The 16,392-nt window shown below is 55.7% G+C and overlaps 1 protein-coding gene across 5 annotated transcripts in view; it reads right to left on the reverse strand.

Annotated features, from left to right (window-relative positions):
- Positions 1-11,338, reverse strand: part of MAMLD1 (mastermind like domain containing 1) — a 122,776-nt gene extending 111,438 nt beyond the window's left edge. The window contains exons 1-3 of one of the 5 annotated variants that reach the window (XM_081793155.1): positions 11,206-11,338; positions 10,648-10,737; positions 10,014-10,083 (exon numbers count right to left, since the gene is read on the reverse strand). The gene's annotated coding sequence lies outside the window, so the exon portion shown is untranslated. Of the gene's footprint in view, positions 1-9,369; positions 9,667-10,013; positions 10,084-10,647; positions 10,752-11,205 lie in introns of those variants that run through there. The other 4 variants (XM_081793156.1, XM_081793154.1, XM_081793157.1 and 1 more) reach the window with 4 other exon arrangements.
- Positions 11,339-16,392: the final 5,054 nt, after the last annotated feature.

Below are 16,392 nucleotides of genomic sequence, written 5' to 3' on the forward strand. Positions count from 1 at the left end.
GGCCAGATACACATGCCCTGGCCCCACTCTGGAGCTGCTGAGGGCTGGGTGAGCAGGATCCCTAACCAGGGAAGGCCTCCAGAACTGTCTAGATCCCAGAAACACTGCATGGCCTTGGGGGTCCCTCCTAAGCAAGAGACTTTTTCATGCTGTTTGCCTGGGTGTAACTTACACGATTATCAAAGGAAGAAACAAAAGGACTTTCTGTGTCAAAAGAGACCTGTTTTTATTTTGTTACACTTCTCAGGCCACATGGGAAGGCAAAATGAAGAGTAACCAGTGACAACCCAAGAGTGTATCCTGAGCCTGATGTCTGCAAGACCATCTCACCAACACCAGGTCTTTTGAATCTCCCATGATGCCATTTCGCTGGGTTGGACTGGCATTCTCATATTGCCATTTGTCAACTGAGGACACTGCAGCTCAGGTAGGTTCAAGGACTTGCCTAAAACCCCACAGTTGGTCAATGACCTATGCCCAAGGCAAAGCTCATTGTTCTTCCTGCCACATCGCAGTATTTCTATGCCGATGAGGTGACCAGGGATGACCATGCAATCTGGCACAGCCCAAGGCACCACATTGAGGTGTTCTTAACCTGGCTTAAAGAAACCTTGAGGGAACCGTGAATGGGTTTCCAGAAAGGCCTATGAGCCCTTGAAATTAGATGCAATATTGCATATTCTTGTGTGGTGGTCTAAGGAGAAGACCCACGACTTCCATCAGATTCCCAAAGAAGTCTGTAACCCACAAAAGGCAAAGAGCTATCCCTGCTCCAGAGAGACAGGTATTATTTTTGTTACGATTTGGGGCTCAGGAGGCTAGCTGGAGTCGGCCTCCCTGGGGGCAAGCTCAGGAAAACCTTGGCAGCCAGGTGGTCCTGGCCATTCTCCAATCTTATGAACAGAACCAGCTTTATGCAGGGCATGGTGCCACTCTGGGGGGTGTCCAAAAGGGCTTCCCTAAACCCCCAAACCCTCCTACTTCCAAGCTAAAGAGACAGCATGGCAACCCTTGCATCCCATAATTCAAGTTGGAGGTTCCAGACTCTTTGGAGGAAGGGAATGACATCAGAGCATAGAGGGCTAAGGATGGTGTCTTTCCAGGTAAGGGGGAGGGGTTGTGAGGGGCAGGTCTAGGACCCAGGAAGGGAGACTGGACCCGAATTTGGTTTGCTCAGGATTTTGCAAAGGGCCAACCCAAAGGCGTGACTGAAAAGGCCAGAGAGCCTGTCCCCAGCCATGTGGGGAACAAGGGCTTCAGACCTAGCCCTTTCTATCTGGGTCCCACCTTCCAGAAAGGATGTGGTGAGGATGAGAGAGACCATGTCAGCTTCTAGTTCTCAACTTCTGGGGTGACATGAGCTCTAGAAGGCAAAGTGCTTCTCCTTCCTGAGAGGTAATGAGGAGTGATCGTGCTTTTCCGCCCCTGAGACAGAGGTGCCTGTGAGAGTACAAGTCTGGCTTTCCAGCACAACGTGCTGCCCTGTGCGCATTCTGCGCCAGAGCCTAGCGCGGTACACTCGGAAATAGGAGCAAAAATGATGCTTTGGGGGCCTCCAGCCTGGGGTCTGAGAAGCCAGGCTTCCCAGCCACCCCAGAGAGGGGAGTGGTCTCTGGCTCCCACACTCACCCACTGCCCTTTGGCGAGAGGGGCAGAAAAGGCCCGTAGGGGCGCCAAGGGGCTGTCACTCTGGAGGGATGCAGGGAGGAGGAGAGAGAGAAGCCTGCTTGGAGACCTCCTGTCAGGGGAGCCCTGCGGTTTCTATTTCGTTGTTGCCACCTCGGGAGCAGATCTTTGGGGGGCTCCACTTTGACCTCACCTGCACCGTGGGACCAGCGCTCACCACCCAGCCTTGGAGAGGCGGGAGGCAGGGCTCAGGCCGTGCTACTGCACAGGGAATCGCGCATGCTCCACGGATTGTTCAAATGGCATGGACTGTTCAACTTTAGTTCAAATGGCAGCCCAATTATTCTAACACCAAGTGTGTCGAATTTGACTCCGTATCCCCCAAATTAACTTAAGAGTGGCAGTGAAACGAAATGGCATACTTCTTTGAGCTTTTGTTACAGCACGTTTGCACGGCAAACTGCGAAGAAAATGTAGTAATTAGGGGTTAAATTAATCCTTGACAGACAAGCAGCTTAGAGACACTGTGCCCTCCTCCCTGGACCTAGCATAACGCATGCCAGTCTTTCATGTGACTCTGGCAAACACACCACAACTACTGTCCCACTCAAAATTCCGAGGTCGGCGCTGAAACTTCCGGAAGCAGATGGTAACCCTGAGATCTCTTTAAGAACCGAACCCAAACAATCCCCTAAACTGCCAACAGAGCTCACCCGGCCAAGCCCTCGGAGGGGCTGGCTCTGCGTGACTGTCCATCCACGACTTGAAAACAGGATGAGTGGAGACACACTCCTTTCTGAGGTCCCCAGGCCCGGGCCCCAGACTGCTCCTTAACTTACAACATGCCATCTTTGCTGGTTTAGATTTGGAGTTCTAATCACAAGGCACCCCTCTGCCTTCCTAACAATGCTAAGAAGCCAAGCACACCACGATCTCGCGGCATTGGCTCCTCCTCAAAAGGAGAGGCCTGTGTGCCCATAGCATGGGTGCAGAGTGGGGTTTCCTGACTCAAATATGGTTAACTGAGAGTCAGTGTACCCTCGGGAAAGTTGGGCCCCTCTCTGGGCTTTGCCTTCCTCTTATGTAAAGTCACAAGGTCTTCTCAGCTAGAAAATTCTCCACCTTTTAGCACGGGAATTTGTAGGTGACTTGGGGCATCTATGCCAACCATGTGCAGGAACTGTAGTCAACAAACTAATGGGGCCATGCAAAGGAAGGCAGGGCTGGATCCTGTCCCCCTCCTCTCTGTGTCCCTGAGCCTCCAAAAGAAGCTAGCAGGGTGTAGGGTTCAGGATCAAACACTAGGAAAAATATGAAAGCTGATGCCATTGACTAGCTCATGCCCGGTGGCATCCAGGGGCCTTTTCTAGAATCAGCAGAAATACATCCCTATGGCCCAGTGTCCAGGTCCTGGCACAGGTGAAGGGAACAGGGAGACACAATGGCCAGCTGGCCAGGCCCCCTCCCAGCATGATGGAATGCCACGTTCAGCCCCATGCTCCTCTGGGCCTCATGGAACAGCTCTCGGCACTCAGAAAACAGCACTGCCCAAGCCCCACTTAATGGTTATTTACTGGGCAGAGTGAGCAGCAGGGCATACTGGGAGGGGAAGGCAGCTGGGCCCCCCACCCTGAGGAAATGGAGGGACTTCCAGGCTGGCACCCAGACTGCACAGAAAGGGACACTGGCTCTCCCCAGAGTCAGAAGGCAGTCAGGGCAGGACTGGGTTGCTATGGATGGCCTCCTTCTCCGTGGTCTGGTCTGTCAGGAAGAGCCTACCCTCTGTGGGCCATGGAGGAAAGGGGAGTCTGAAGCTGGGGCTCTGTCTAGGCGAGGACAGTTCTCACAGACTTTGCAAAGGGCTCTTTCTTTCTGGTGCTCGTTAGGCCCTGTCTCTAGGAGCTTTTACTCCGGGGAGCCCATAGTCAGCAAAACCCCTCGATTTGCCTCACCCTGGGTGACCTTTCTGGGCTGTGACAAATCTGATTGCTTTGGAAAATCTAAAGAGGTCAGATTTTAGGGGTGGACTCAAGGCCCAAAGGAAATCGGGGAGGCTCTGTGAACAGGGAGAAAAAAGAAAGCAACTGCAGGGTAGGGAGGAAACCCAACTCTTTTGCTTCTATCCCCTCCTCTTGCACAAAATGCTCCTGGGGCTAGTCATTTGGGAGCAGGACACCACTGGGGTTGTGCGGCCACAATCCTCGAAGGTAAATATTATATCACGCAAGCTACTGTTCCTCACCTCCAAGGGACCCCTGACCAGTGACTCCATGGGCCTGTCCTTCCTTTGCTACAGTTGCAACCCAATGATGACAACAGTGACAATGACAACAAGTAATACACCTTGCCATACAACCCCATCAGAGTCATGTGGATTTAGGAAGCTTCCCTGCTCTCCACCTGGAAATGTTTCAGGACTCAATGCCTGCAAAATCAGACTGCTTCCAACTGAACTTCGAGAGGCTTCTTTCTTACCGTACAGCTGACTGATGCTGCCTAGGTTACCCTGGGTGGTGGAGCTGGGAGGGGTGTGATGGGAATCGGTTTATTGTGCGGGTGCATGGTAACCGGCTGCTGCTCCCTGCCATCTATCTCCCTCCCTGGCCACATCTGTCTGCTCCAACAAACACTCAGCCTTTTCTGCTTGGATAAGGAGATTTTCTAGTTACATCCATTATATGTGTATCAACATTTATGGCAGCAAGATAATTGCCAAAGAGCTCAGAGGATAAAAGGTTCTTCCCCATAATGTTCGCACCCCCCTCCACGTTTAAAAAAAAATCAATATTAAAATCAAGCAGGACAGTGGCAGGTTCTTACATGGCTGCTGTGTCCTCAAAGTTGGAAATGTGATTTTTAAAAAATACCCAGCTGAACTAGGAAGAAAAGAAAAGGTTCAACAGCGAGTTCAGAGCCCAAACTCCAGCGGGGCACGTGTGTGTAGAGGGAAGGCCTTTTCGCCCTTGAAATCTTTGCTAAATAACTGCAAAGCAGCAAATCTGTTCTCCATTAGATGAGTCCTTTGGAAACATGCCAGTCTAATTTCAAAGAGTTTGGATCCCGTTATCTGTAAACCAACCCAATGATTAGGAGGCCGGCCGTCAATAGGCCCTGAGATCACCAGATTAGGGTTACTGGACAAGAAGCCTTCTGGGTTGCCTCCCAGCCTCCAGGATCTATGTTTCTGGGTTAGAAGTTCACACTGGCATAAGACACAGAGAGAGGGAGTACTTCCCACTTTTATATTGTTTTGATTGGACTTCTGCCATTTTTTTTACTTCTCCCTCTTCTTGCTGCCCCTCAAAAATCTCAGTCCCATTTCCCTCTATATGTAGCCATTTTCCTCAAAGGTGTTTCACTTTTCCAGAAAATGACTATTTCATTTACAAATCACAGTGTGTTTGAGCTGGAAGGCACTGACTCCTAGGTCATGAAGGTTGGGGGGAGGAGGAGGAAGGAGGGGGACAGACTTGCCCAAGATCACTCAGCTAATTAGTGGGGAGAGTGTTCTAGAACACAAGTTTCCTAGCTCCTAGGCTGATTATCTCTCTAGTGTACCACTGCAGAAAGACAGAAAGAAAGAAAGAAAGAAAGAAAGAAAGAAAGAAAGAAACAGAAAGAAAGAAAATCAGACTCTTAAAAAAAGGAAAGAAAATCAGACTCTTAAAAAAAAGAAAGAAAATCAGGGTCTTAAAAGAAAAAAGAAAGAAAAGGTTTACTGCATAGAAGAAGCCCCTTGAAAGGAGAGTAGTCCAACTATTGTCAGATGAACTGCTGATTTAAGATCAGTTTCTGCCCATTTTATAAGCTGGATAGCCACTGAGTTTCCTAGGGATGATCTATTAACAGGTGCATTTTAAACCTTTAGGTGATCTGCTTAAAATGGGGGGGGGGGGGATGATACTAAACATGCTGGTCACACTTCAGAAAAAAAGGAAAAAACAAAAAACCTTTCCTTATTGAAAAGGATCAACAAATCAACAACAGTAAATCTCCTAACTTAAGATGCAGTGAATGGATGCCCCCCCCCCCAACCCAGCAACAGGCTATTTCCTGGTTGAGTTTAAAAATTCAATGACGTTCCTGTTTCAACCCACACATCTGTGTCACTGTCAGCGTCAGTGGCAGGAAAACAGACGAAGTCACCCTTTGCTAATGATTTCCTAACATGGAATTTCCTTGTATCTCCTCAAACACTTTGTACTGAAGGAAAACTGAAAATGGTCGCAGCCGGAAGATCTTTGTGATATTTTTAATGTGTGTATGTGTGTGCGGGGTGGGGGGAGAACTGCTAGTTTTTCTAAAGCTAATACGAACAAAACAGAGAGATTTCCTCCCAGGCATCTGGGACCATCTCAGCCCCTCTCCTGCCTCCTTCTTCCCAAGTTCCACTTGGGGCAACATTCTTTTATCAGTGTTAAAGGAAACACACCCTGTAGGCACGCATGCAGAGAGAAGCCAAGGCAGCACGCAGAGTAGCGGGTGAGGCGTGTGGAGAACCACCAAAGCACAAAGCAATATAGAAGCCCATCTCCTATCTCCTCTGGAGAATATCCTATTTAATATGCAAACTGGTCATCAAGAGAAAAGAGGGATGTTACTTTAAGGCAAAGAAGCTGATTAGTTGCTCTGGCTGGCAGCAAACAGCTGGTCTGTCCGGCAGGTTCAAGGCCATTTCAGCTACTCTCTTATGGAGGCACCATATGTTCCATCTCGCACATCAGCAGCTTTATTTTCCAATGATCTTGCTACAGAAGGGAAGCACAAAGGGGGGAGGAGAAGGTAGAGCCTGTGGTTTACCCTTTGAGTACTTTCTTGTGGTTTTAGATGCAGTTGGGATGTGTGTGTGTGTGTGTGTGTGTGTGTGTGTGTGCGCGCGCGCGCGTGTCTGTGTCTGTGTGTGAGAGAGAGGAGGGGGTGGGGGAGGTTAACGCTTCACCTTCAATTCCAAAAACCAGAGAACAAATGTTTGACCAACACTTTCGAATAACCTCCAGAGATGGGAATGGAGTGGATTAGGGGAAAGATATGCAAAAGGGTACAAATAATATGCCGCCACAAGATTAAATGGGAAGGGGGACGGAGGCGGGCAAGAGATCGGGAGGAATCTGACTTAGCTGTTCGGACCCCGCCTACTTCTCCTTATTTGTCAATTTTTTTCTTATTGTCAGTATTCCTTTTCGGAACGGAACAAACTTTAGGAGAGAAGCGGACAGATTTGGAGAGGAGGGCGGAGGCGGGGCAGGCCAACAGGATGGCGAAAGGCTACTTCTAACATGTTTAACATTCCTCAGTGCAAGTCCGGGTTCCCACAAGTTTGGGGGGAAGGGCAGGTGTAGGGGATAGGGGCCCGCTAAATTCTCAATCCAACTAATGCCGGCAGCCCATGCATCCTGGACACCCCCAACTGTCCGGCGCTGGGTCCATGTAGAGGCGACAAACCGACGCATGGTCGGGAGGTGCAACCCCATCCCCACTGTCCACTCAGGCATCAGGAACCCCCGAGGCTGCGGTTCCGACTCCCTCCCTGCCTCCAAACAAAGGGGGTCCGCAGAGCATTTGAGCCCCGGTGTGTGTGTGTGTTGGGGGGGGGGGTGGCCGGCAGGAGGGCGCAGGAAGGAGTGAGGAGTGTAGCCGCAGGGTGGCGAAAGCCTCAGTCACTACCGTCGTCTCCGCCACGGGCGGGCGCGACAGCCGCCCTGAGCCGGGAGGTGAGGGGCGCGGGCTGCAAAGCGAAACCGAGGAAAGGGCGCCCCCTATGCCCGCGCCCCGCGAGCGCAGCGGCGAGCCGCGTCTGTCCTTCCCGCGGAGCGTGCTCGGCCTCTGGCCTCCGCGTCCTTCTGCTCGCCGTGCCTCCCGCCCGGCGGTCCGTGCCGCCGTAGCCCCGGGTGTCCGCAGCCAGCAGGCGGGGCGCGCGGTGGGCGGCAGGAGCCAAGGGCTCCCCACGCGTTCTGGGGTTCCTGGGGAGGGTCTTCGAAATACAACCCCCTCCCCCACCGCCTACACTTGCCCTCCTGTCCCGAGCGACTCGAGGCCACTGGGAGGCAGCCGCCCCCGCCCCCTGCCTCTGCGTCCCTTTTCCCCTTCCCTCTCTCCAGCCTCCTGGGAAACAAAGGGGCTTTTTATAAAGCGGATTGTTGGCGGCTGCGGCGGCGGGGGTAGGAGGGAGGGGGATCTATAAAGACAAGAAGAGGTGGGGTGGGGGGAGAAACTGTGCGGCCTCCGGGAGCCCCATGCGGCCAGGCGGCCGGGAAGCCCCCACGGGTGCGCGGCCCACCCCGCCCGGCCCGCGGGCACACTCGGGCGGCGGCCCGCGCCTGCCAAGGGTTGGGCTGAGCCGCTGCGATGCTGCCCGCCGGCTCGCCGCAGCCCGGGAACAGATCACTCGGGCCGTGGGGCCCGGGCGCTGGGGACCGCACGGTTCCCGCGGGGGTCTCCCCTGGGAGACCCGGGCCCTCTTCCCAGCCAACTCTTTCGAAATTGCTTGGGTTCGGGGAGACTTTGCGTCTTTGTTCCAGCGCGGCCGCCTCTGGTACGCTCGGCTCACTCGCCCTCACAGACAATGTCCCGGAGCCGGCCTCGTTCGGCTACCCGCAAACGACACGTTCGCTGTGGGGACGGCACCCCGGAGGCGGGGGGGGGGGGGGGGGATTCCTTGCGCTGCCAAACAACGACGACAAGCCACCCCGGCAAGCGGAGTCCCTTCTCCCCGAGTCCCCCAGCCATCCTGTGCTCCCTCCCGCGCACACACTCAACACCCACACTCCGGGTGCCCCGCTTAGCCGCTCAACTGCAGGAGCGCGGTGGGGCTAAGCCCCCCGCCCGAGGTGCGTCAGTTTGCTCAGGTTCCGACGACTTCAGGGCAGTTTTCTGGCAGGCTAATCCTATTAGTGTCTGCTCAGTCCGCATTTAATCACGGATCAAAATCAGACGGTACGGCCAGCTTTCCAAGTGGCTTCGGACACACTGCATCGGGACGGAGCCTAGCCGAGCCAACTGGCCCAGAAAAGTATTTGGCGGAGCTCCGGGGGGCTTCCCGCCCTCCCTTGCCGGCGCCGGGCGCCCGGCTCCGCCGCCGCTCCGAGGCCTGGGAGCTCCGAGCGCGGGGGCGCCGGGAGCTCCGGGCAGGAGCCCAGTCGGGGCTGCCTCGAGCCGCCAGCTCTGCTCGGGGCTGCTCTCCAGAGGAGGATTTGGCAGGGGAGGGAGCGCAAGGCAGCGGGCTCGGCGCACGCACACTCCACACTCCCGACTCGGTGGCGGCAAACCGGGTTGGGGGGGGGGGTGGAATCCTGTGCCCAGCGCCCACTGTCGACTGGCCAACGCTCAGGGAGCTGGCATGCGATGGCAACGTCGCCAGTGGCATCCGGGCCGCCAGCGGCCCGGGGAGCGCCGGAACGGAGTGGGAGCCTCCCGGTAGCCCGGCAGGGCCAGAGAAGATCATGTGGCTCGCGCCCCTCTGCTTTCCCTCGCCGGTACTTAACGGCCCCCGCCCGGTTCCAGACGCCCGTTGGGCGCTGGGGAGCAGGCAGAGGCCGAAGTCCCGGACGATGGGAGCTGCGCTCAGGCCGGCCCCGGCGGTCCGAGAGAGGGGCTGGCCGCGCATAGCGCCAGGTGGGCCGTGTGCTCGGAGCAAACTTTGGGGTCCCCTCAGCTCCTCCGCGACGGGAACCACAAGTGGGGGCCACAAGTGCCCCCTGGACCCCCCAGAGCAGCCGGACCTCCCGCTCCCGCCCTCAGCCTTACCGTGCTGCGGAGCTCCCTCGGCGGCGGCGGGGGCAGTGCCCGAGGGGCGGGCGGCCGCCGGCGCAGGCAGCCTGGCCTCGGGCACCGGCTGAGTGGCCCAGCCCGGTTGCAGATCACCCTCTGGCTAGCGGCCGGTGCCCCCGCGCCCGCCCGCCGCCGGCTGCTTCAGCTTGCGGCCAAGTTCATGCCGGCGGCGCTGCAGTGGCGGCCTCAATCTGCTCGCTCCATTCCCACCGCCCGGCTCCGCGCCGCGCGCCCGGAAGGTGGAGTTTCGGGGGTTTAAGTTACTGATAGGCATTTCTCACTGCTGTGTCACTCGGGGAGGAGGAGACACGCACGCCGCACACTCACACACCCTCACACTCACGGCGACGAGCGGCTCGGTCTTAAAGGGGAAGCCACGCTGCCCCGCCCGCGACCCCGCCAGCCCTGAGCCCCGAAAGGCCGAGTTTCCAGGCAGGATGGGGCCGGGGGCAGCGGAAGCGCGGCGGCCGCCCAAGGGGCCTACCCGACCCTCCTGCCACTCTTTGAAAGGGAAAGCGGCCGCAGGCTGGCTTCGCCGTGGTCGCCTGGTTTCTCCAGCCCACTCGAGCCAGGGCAGCTGGGGAGTGAGGGAAGGAAGGAAGGGCCACGGCCGCACGTACCTCGGTGGCTCCGCTCTCAGCGGGAGGCGGTCTGTGCCCTCGGCGGCAGGTGGCCCGTCTAGACGGTGCGCTGATGGGGAAGAGCGACAGCGGGGTCACCGCGGGCCCCTGGGCACGGGCGGATGGAGCTCGCGGGAGGGCCGCAGGCGGAGCCCGGAGCACTTGGAAACCCGCACGCGGCAGGTAGCCTTCCCGCGTCTGGGCCGAGCGAGCCGGTGAGCCGCGCGCGCCCCTGACAGACGGAGAGCGAGCAGGGAGAGCGAGAGAGCCGGCACTCACCCGCGGCAGGGCGAGACAAGCGCGCGAGACTGACAGAGACCGAGAGGGACCGAGGGAGAGACGGAAACCGAGACGCACGGGCAGACCGAGAGAAAACGACGGAGACAGAGTGCTAGAAAGACACCAGGGGGGAGAAAGAGAGACAGAGAGAGAGAGACAGAGACAGAGACAGAGAGAGGACGCGCGAGCCGATCCCCGGAGGACGCCGGAGAGTCACAGGGACGGGAGTCTCACCATAAAGTAGCCTGTTCAATCCCCTCCCCACACACCCCTTCCCCATTCTGAGCAGAGCAGAGACTGACTCAAGAGCTGGGAGCCGGGCCCCCCTTCCCCCTCGCCCTGGGAGGGCGCTCACCTTCAGCGGTGGCTGCTTGGGTAGGTAGCGCCCGTCCCACTGGCAACGCGTCTGCTAGCTGGCTCCCGCCACGACAGCCAAGCCGACCTGCTGTGACGGCAGTGGGGGCCCGTGCTCTCAGGTGGCGGCTACTAAACTACACACCCCCTCGCCTAGCGTCCTCCCTCCCCCTCTCCTGTCCCCCGCCCTCTTCCCCCTCCCCTCCTCCACTGCCCGCCACCACCCCACCCCCCGCCTGCGCGCAGACCCTGGGCCGCCCGCCGGTGTGCTCAGCCGGGAGCCCAGGGGCGCCAGCCGGTCTCCCTCCCCACTGGCCCCGGGGTCGCCGAAGCCCCTTCCCGAGCTGGGCTGGACCTGCCGCCTCTGCGCGGGGTTATCCCAGGGCAGACACCTGCGGCTTCTGTACGAACATGGGTTCCTTGTGAACCGCCCGGAGGGCCAGAGCACGCTGTCCGCCCTCTTCCCTGGCGCCAAAGCCAGCGGCTCCCCTCCCCCCATGCCCGGGGGACTGGCTTGCGCCCCTTCTCCGGGGGCCCCGGCCGGGGTGCGTTTCCTTACCTGGACTTCCTGGGTGGTAGCGGCGGCGGGGGCTGAGCTCAGCCCACGGACGCCGCGTCTCGTCCCGAGGCAGCAGAGCCCGCGAAGCCCCAGAGCCCAATCACAGTTCCTGCCCGCACCTCTGAGTAGCGACCTGTCACCACCACATCTGGTCGCACTCGGCCGGAGCCGCGGGCCAGGAATAAAGGGGTGGGCCCACCGCCCACTCGGCCCCTCCTTCTCTCCGCGCCCACGCCCTCGGCCCGCGGAAAGCGCTGGGGCCCCCTATGAGAACCAACCAAAGTCCCTTCGTGGGCTACGTAGGCGCAACGGAGCTGGGGAACTGGACGCTTGCCTCCGAGCGTTTCACAAAGTTCCCAGACCGAGGAGCGGCGTCCTGACTACCGGGAGGCACAGGTGTCAGACGCCTCTACAGCAACTCCCCCCCCCCCCCCCCCCCCCCCCCCCGCCCAGGCACCTTGAGGGTGCCCCTCAGCCAGGCTGTTGGATAGGAATCCTCCTTGGCTGGGTCCAGCCAGGGCTGCTCTGGAGAAGTTATTGCTCTCTGGTGATCAAACTGATCGCAATCCCTACCTTCAACCCACACAAGGCTGCCGTGGAGTCCTGGCCGGTGGCCTGTCCCTTCCTGCAAGGAGGGGGAGTCATCTTAGAGCTACCGTGTCCCCTAGAGCGATAGAGAGCTCATGAGTGTCTTGAAGAGAATCTGATTAAACGCAGCGGATCAGGGGATAACTGAGTCCTTCACAGAGAATTGCAGAGTGCTTTTAAAATTTGACCCCAAGGGTCCTGTCCACCTGGATGGCCACTAGGCATCTCAAACTCCACATGCCCCCCAGCTGAGCTCCTGGTCATCCTCAAAACACTCCTCCTGAGCCTCCACGCTGCTTTCCAGAGCGGCTGCACCACATTGCATTCCCACCAGCAGTGCAGGAGGGTTCCCGTTTCTCCACGTCCTCTCCAGCATCTATAGTCTCCTGATTTCTTCATTTTGGCCACTCTGACTGGCGTGAGGTGATATCTGAGTGTGGTTTTGATTTGTATTTCCCTGATGAGGTTAGAGTGGGAGAGAGACAAAGCATAAGAGACTGTTAAAAACTGAGAACAAACTGAGGGTTGATGGGGGGTGGGAGGGAGGTGAGGGTGGGTGATGGGTATTGAGGAGGGCACCTTTTGGGATGAGCACTGGGTGTTGTATGGAAACCAATTTGACAATAAACTTCATATATTGGAAAAAAAAAACAAAAACAAAAACAAAAACAAAAACACTCCTCCTGAGGTCTGCCACCTCAGTTCATGGCGGCTCCATCATTCAAGCGTCCATCTTCAAAGTGCATCCACCATCCCAGCCTTTTCTCCGTCTCCACTGGTGCCATCCGAGCCCAGCCACCTGCATCTCCCACCTGGGTTACTCCAGTGGTCAGCTAACAGATGGCTCTGTTTCCTACTTCCTCCCCATCACCTTCTCCCCAAACCCCAGTCCAGTCCCTCATCTCTGCACACCTGCAGTGGCTCCCCATTTCACTCAGTAAAAGCAAAGTGCTCCTGGTGGCCTAGAAGGGCCTGTAAAACATGCCCCCACCCCCAATCTGGATGGTACCATCTTCCTTCTTGCCCTCCCTGACTCTTGCTAGTGAACTGCAGGCTTCCCGACTCTTTCCCAACACACCAGGCACATCTCTCCTTAGGGCCTTTGCACCCTCTGTTCCCTCTGCTGGAATGCATTCTCCCAGAAATCTATGGGGCTGGCTCCCTCATTTCCTTTAATATCTACACAAATGTCACCTGGCCTCCCAATGTAACGCTTCAAAGCCTCACACCCATCTGTGGCACTTCCTCTCGCCTTCCCTGCTTTGTTTTCTCTCCAGCGCTTACCACCAGCTGACCTCTATAGGTTAGAACCCACGAGGGCTACTGCCAGGGCCTGCTTTGCTCTATGCTGTCTTCCCAGCTCCTAGCACAGTGTCTGGCAGGGAGTATCTGCTCAATGAATGTTAGTAGGATTCTATTTTTCTGGAAATATCTGGGGAGAAACTTTCAGGAAACTCTGGGGGCCATGGAACTGTACACACACTGGGAAAGGGGTCCATAGCTGTCGTACATTTTAAGGAGTTTTATGGCCTGAACAAAGGTTAAAGAGGATGGAGGTCAGGCAAAGAGCTTTGTGTTAATGTCCTGAAACCAGCCTCAGGTCATGTGACCGAGGGGCACTGTGGCCCAGATATGTTGTCATTCTTTCAGTTACTGTTGGAAACAAAGGTTCCCTTATGGTTGTCACCTTGGGCATCCCAAGGTTGATGGACAAATGGGAGGAGAGGCTGGATGAGGGCTTTCTCCTCACTGAATAGACTGGCTACGAGACCCTTTTGTCACCCAAAAGGCAGACGACGTCTGGAGCTGACAGCTCCTACATTTACCTAGGTTTACTATGTGCTTTATCTGCATGGGCCCATGTACACAACGAAGTGTAAGCCATCATCACCTCCATGTTCTAGATGAGGAAACGAGGGGCTCAGAGAGGTGAAGGGACATGTCCAGGGTCACACAACTTGAGAATTGCAGAGCGGTAAACAATTGGGCCTCAAAGCTTAGGCTGTTTCCACCTGCAACCGGGCCACTTACGTTTAGTGTGTGTAGTCTTGGCAGGTGGGTCCAGGTGAGGAAAAGAATCTCACCAGGCTCCCAAGGGGCTCCTCTTCTCCTGGGACACTCTCCTGGCCTTGATGCTGAGAGGGCTGCCAAGCAAAGGGTTGAGCTTGGGCTGTGCAGGTCCACGCACATCATGCCAAGGCTGATGTGGGCCCTGCCTTTGGTCTGACTGAAACCTGGAGCTCAAGGGATATGAAAACAATCAGTGGCCATCTGTCACTCATTGTCCTATTCCTGCGGACATGCAGTGAGTTTTCCCAAGTTCTCGTGACAAATGCTGGGAGCTTAACTGGGCAGCCTGCAGAATATGGAAAACAGGCGTGCTGACTGCAGATAAGAACCACATATCCCGTTGCTCTGTTCTTCATCACTCCTCTGCTCCAAAGCATCTTGTGGCTCCCTACTGCTGGTGGCACTGAATCTCAGCTCCTCAGCCTGGCATTCAGTGCCGTCCATTTGGTGGGTCCCAGCCTCCATTTCGAGATTCATCACCTGGTGCTTTCACACACGCCCCTGGGCCTCCTGCCTGGCTGGACTATTAATTGGACACCAAACAATTCCCAGTTCTTCCCACCTCTGCACCTTTGCCTGTGCATCTCCCCTGCCTAGAATTCCAGCTCGTCTGTCAAAATCCCACCTGACATTCAGGGCTCATCTCAAAAGTCTCCTCTTCTGTGAAGCCTGGCCTGAGACCCATCACAGTACAGCATGGGTGCCCTCCCTCTCTTGACCATCGATGGGCCTGTCTGTGTCTCTCTGATTCCTCAGGCCCTTGCCCTCAGCCTCTCCCATTTCACTGTTTTACTAGAGACTTTTGGGGTTCCCCCCAAGCCCATCTGATGAACTCACGGTTGAAGGAGATTTGGGGTGCCCCCTGGATGACTGAATCCAGATCTAGGAGGAAGAAGATGGGTAATGGGTGTGGCAGGGCTCAGCACTGGAATTTGGCATGTCCCCCCACCAGCCCCCGACCACTGCTGTGCATGTATAGAGGTTGTTGGCTGTGTCCACCTGCTACACTCCACCCATGAAGAGGCCATGTCCCACAGCCACGGCTCTGAGTTCTAGGCTCCTGAAGCATTCACTCGGGGCTTGCTGACTCTTCTGGTGACACTCATCACTCCGATGACCACAGCAGACTGGAGGCCACGACTGACAGGCACCAGGAGAGACAAATGCCCATGGGATAGCCTAAGGTAGAGAGGGATTGCCCCCTGCAGAGGAAGTGCAAGCCAATCCAGGAGGCTGGAGGCCAGATGTCGATGCAGGTTCTGCTGCCTCCTGGCTATATCACCTCCCAAGCTTCAGCTGTCTCCTTAGTAAAATGGGGGTCACAGTAGTACCTGCTTCACTGCGTTGTAGTCAGGCTTGTGGCCTCTAAGCATGGGACCACCCCTGGCAGGGTGCCTAGGTCATTAGTGCTCAGAGAAGAAGCTACCGTTATGATTATTGTCCCCAAACCCCCAAGGACAGGAGGCAGGTGTTGAATGTAACATGACACATGTAGAATGAAAGCTCAGGTCCCACACACAGGTCCAGACATCACATGATATTGGGCAAACTGGGAGCATGTTGATATGCCTGGCGAAAAGGTGAGTCTATGCCACGTAGGAAGCCAGATTGGGGCACTTACAGAGGATAGGTGGCAGTTTGTCCTGGTGGGGTTAAGGAGAGCCACTGGGAAATGGGTTGAATTCTTTCTCTTCCCCGTGTTCTTAAACAATTTTAATTTTAGGGGAGACATTGGTGGTAGTGAGCGTTTTTAAAAATCACAATGGAAACAAATGGGAAATTGTTAAAATATTGATTGTAATTTCCTAGCGACTTCACTGATTTAAAAAAATAAGGAACCTTTAAGAAAAAAGGCCCTCATTAGCAAGTGAGCAGTTAATTAAGGGGCTGTAGAATGGCTTGCATTGATTTTACCGTGAAACCAGAAAACTGTGGCTACAAGTCAATTCCACCCCCCTCCCCACCAGCTCCTTGCTTACCACGAATGCCACTTCCAGAATGCCATAGGCAATACCATCAAAGCATAGATAAGGATGGGCAATGGTCATTTACACAGAAATGCATAAATAATTTAGGGAATTAACGTAAATCCAGATGGCTGCCAGTTTTCCTCTTGCACCAAACATACAGCTGAAAGACATTGTCAAAGCTTTTATATAGAAAAAAGTATGCAGATGGCTTGCTAATTATTACTCTTTATGCAATGACATTTTTTTCCAACCACACAGGCACGGCGCAGGCCCCACATGGGAAGAGGCTCCATCCACTCTTCTAGGACCCTTCAGACCATTTGCAGTTTTGTGATTAAAAAAAAAAAAAAAAAAACCACACGTACAACAAAACCCCGGCCTGTGGCTGTCCTAGCAACCAGTTAGGCTGCTGCCGCACCACCACCACAGCCATTCAGAAGGTTAATATGCCCTAACGCCAGGGAACCGGCCAGGGCCCAGCTTCGGGCAGGCATACTATCTAGGCAGACGTTTGCAGAAAAACCAGACAATGTGCCCCTGCTGTTCTGGGTTTGGAAAA

This window comes from Panthera onca, chromosome X (genome assembly GCF_046562875.1).
Source record: "Panthera onca isolate mPanOnc1 chromosome X, mPanOnc1 haplotype 2, whole genome shotgun sequence".
NCBI lineage: Eukaryota > Metazoa > Chordata > Mammalia > Carnivora > Felidae > Panthera > Panthera onca.